General features: G+C 41.7%; 1 long non-coding RNA gene across 3 annotated transcripts; it reads right to left on the bottom strand.

Moving 5' to 3' along the window:
• Positions 1–690: 690 nt before the first annotated feature.
• On the bottom strand, positions 691–3614 carry LOC146267613 (uncharacterized). Of its 3 annotated transcripts, XR_014768890.1 has the most exons (6): positions 2736–3614; positions 1823–1873; positions 1641–1703; positions 1199–1371; positions 996–1098; positions 691–804 (listed from the first exon to the last, which is right to left on the bottom strand). It is a non-coding gene; the product is annotated as an uncharacterized LOC146267613 (long non-coding RNA). The 3 variants fall into 3 exon arrangements; XR_014768889.1 differs by having other exon boundaries at positions 1192–1371; positions 1823–3603; XR_014768888.1 differs by having other exon boundaries at positions 1823–3237.

Below are 3614 nucleotides of genomic sequence, written 5' to 3'. Positions count from 1 at the left end.
TTCTCATCCAGTGATCTGCTGCTGTGTTAACATATCTCTTCAGTGGACCGAAGACGCTCCTGTCGAGTGGCTGGAGACAATGTGAGCAGTGGGGTGGGAAAGATAGTAAGACTATGCCGTTTGACCGACAAAAGTCAATTGCTGCCACAGAAAGGTGTGACCAGTGGTTGTCAAGGAGCAGCAGTACCTTCGACTCCAGATTCACACGGGTGTGTCTGGCAAAGTGCTGGAGAAAGGCCAGAAAGTCGACATCCTGCATCCATCCTGAGGTATTTGCAGAACAAGCAGAGCCAATCGGACCACTACTCACAAAGTGGTCCTGGAACTTCTTCCTGGGAAAGATGAAGTACGGGGGAATACTATTGCCTTCTGCATTTACAGCTAGGGCAGTGGTGACCAATGTCCCCCTCTCCCCAGAGGTCCTTGCAACGTTGTTTTGTGACGTTGCCAGTCCGTAACCGCAACCTCCTAGCAACGTCACTTTCCGACGTTGCCAGTCCGTAACTGCGACGTTAATTACTAACCTATATATTTCTCAGTTCTTTTGCGTATATTGGGGCGGTTCATATGCAGACCTCATTTGCCCCAAATGCTACTTGTTCTTGTATAATAGGCTACATAGCCAACTTCAGGAGGACTATGTTTGTGTGGTGTGTTGCCTAACTCAAGCTAATCATAAACAAGGCAGCATTTCCATGTAACATTCAGTCATTTTATTTCAAACAAAGTGCCAGTGAATACAGTGAATGAAACAGTGAATGAACATCTTCTGCCAGTCCCCGCTACAGGTCCTGTCTGTTGGCCCTGACAATGAAGCACAAAATAAGTAAGTGTCCTATCAACATAATTGCACGTATGAAAGGGGCTATACAAGTCATAAAATAATCACATCTAGAATAATATACATCATCAAAAACATATTATGGGATTCTAGTTTTTGGTCACATAGCCATGTGAAAGGTTGGATTGGGAAGCTGCCATCATCATTCATTCACCTGGCTTGTTTTGAATGGGCTGCCGGGGCGTGTTTGAGTGTCTACGCTGTGAGGAGCTCCACAGCCTTCTCTCCTAGTCCCGTCTTCCACTTCATCACAGCATCTGCAATTAGAAGTCATGAACTTATTGTTACCACCAATTTGAAAGTTGAACACTGCGTGTAAGCCATAGTTCATGGCATCTCAAAACACCTACCACTCACTTTTGGAACTCCAGCACCTTAAGGCGCTCCTCAAGGTCTTGGAGTTCAGCCTGTGTTTGGGCCACCTGTAGGTCCATCACTGGCACCTCTTCAGCATGTTTGCCCTGTCGTCGCCTGAATAGGAGAGCCTCTCGCTGGTTCTCCTCCAATGTCTCCATCTTCTGGAACATAACCTGTAATGTGTCTGTCAATAAAGACAAGTAAAACAAGTTTACAAGAGTTAACATGATTGGCATACACTGTGGTTCTTCTAGATTAGCTGTAACATTGATGTAAATAACACATGTTACCTTGAATGGCTGTATACAAAGCATTTGTAAGACAACATTTGTTGTTTTGACAAATATGTATCCCCCTGCCACGATCAGAACAACTTAAGTATGCCTTACGATGAGTTGGCAATGCTATTGAGAAGCTTTCAGTGTCTTATATTTGCACTTGCCTGGCTGCCAGCTGTTTTCCTGGACCCCATATGGGTTCTCCTCTACCAGACCAGAGTTGACACCTAGGAGTCAGGTGATACAAAAGTTTTAAGTCATGCTTTTGCTTCAAAACATAGCCTTTAGGGTTGCCATGGTTCATACAATTATTGTCACTGTTAAAAACGGTCATTCATTACTTTACCATAATTTCCCAGGGACACAGTGCTAGGCCGTGTGACGATGGTAGGATACTCTGTACAGAAATGAAAGTGGAATGTAGTTTAAGTACATAGTACTAGCATTTTGATATAAATATAAAAGGATCAGCATCGCACATGTGTGATCGTTCGAAAGCAGGGCCCCACACAGCGTAGCGTCGCACATGTGTGATTCTGAACATTACAACCGACTATTTTCTGATAGACAAACAATGTGACAAACGCTATAGTATGGCTTCAAAATTTACAATTTTAGTAGGCTAACAATTTTAGTAGGCTAACAAGTAACACTAGCAGGTAGGAGCATTGCTACAAGTATTATGCTAGGTTGCTATACGGAAGCTAACAAAAGCTACCTAGCTGCCGTTTTGGAAAAAACTCACTCGTGGAAGCGTCGGAAAAACTCACGCATCTTAAGGTTAAAACGAATAAACTTATCCAAAAACAGATGGCATGTACAAATTGGAAGAATTAGTGACATGAATCATGATACTTTTATAGACGCCATTGCTGTGCCGACTGATCAAAACGTGATCCGCCACGCGCTATCTCCACAATCTTCCAGGGCTAAATAAACTATTTTCAGACAAGGTTTTTTCTAGTTCTGAACATTTATTTTTACTGATTCTTTTGTGGGTGATTTGTGAGACGCTAAACTTTGCATGTATTTTCAGTATTTAACTTTCTGGAGGGTTTGGCATAACTCTACAGTACATTATACTAGCTTTACTACTAGCTAGTAGCTACTGTAGCAAAATCCTAACGTAAACAATGTTAATCTGAAACAGATAACCAGGCTTAATAGCCCAAATTTCAAACCTATACGTAATAGCATCCTCCATCCGATTTCAGAAAATATGTTTATATATTTAAATCTATTTCTGTAAAGAAACTCACCTTTGAAGTAGCTAATTTCCAGTTGAAATCCATGCGTTCAGTTGCAAACTCTTCTCTGAAATCCCTGTTTCAGAGATGCGTTGAAATGGGCATGCGCAAAGTCGTTGCTCAGGGGCAGACTGAGCAAACCTAGGTTTGCTAAGGAAGAATTGTAATATTCTGTGATGACTCATGTCTTTGGAAATACAACTTGAGAATCGCTTGCCTTTTGGTCACATTTAACAATTTTGTATTACAAAATTATTGCAGCTCAGATATGCATTGTGTTTCATACAGCTTTGGTGTGCTGGACAAAGAATGTTTGCTTAATCATGTTACACATCACACATTGATTGCTTCTGTACATTTAAAGGATGAAATACTTATATTTTAATATAGGCCTAAGGCTAAGAATATAAGAATTATATTCAAAATTCAGTCTTTTATTTATTAAAGCTATGTTCCTGCATATGAGAAAATTGATGACCATGCTGGGGCTGAGCTGCACATGAATTACATACATTGTCTACATTTATACGTGCTGGGTGCAACATTTAATATTGTGTGATTGAAATTCATGTAGACTATGGCTAAATTACAAAAGTGTCAGAACTGAGAGCAATCCAGTGTGATCTCTCCATGATAAACCACTGCACTCGAGATCCGTTGTCCTGCGACCAAAGAGCGACTTAACGGCAATTTAACCCATGGTACCAAAATGAATGTATCCAACCGACCAAGGTACAATGTCGCCGCAACGTTGTCCATGGGACCAAAAAATAACGTAACCAGCCGACCAAGGTACAACGTCGCGGCAACGTTGCCCACGGACCTAAAAATGACGTTACCAGCCGACCAAGGTACGACGTCGCGGCAACGTTGCCCACGGACCTAAAAATG

The sequence above is a fragment of the Hypomesus nipponensis genome, chromosome 11 (assembly GCF_054491055.1).
Source record: "Hypomesus nipponensis isolate SF chromosome 11, ASM5449105v1, whole genome shotgun sequence".
NCBI classification, from domain to species: domain Eukaryota; kingdom Metazoa; phylum Chordata; class Actinopteri; order Osmeriformes; family Osmeridae; genus Hypomesus; species Hypomesus nipponensis.
The sequence above is the reverse complement of the archived record's forward strand: the minus strand, read 5'-3'. Positions and strand labels throughout refer to the sequence as shown.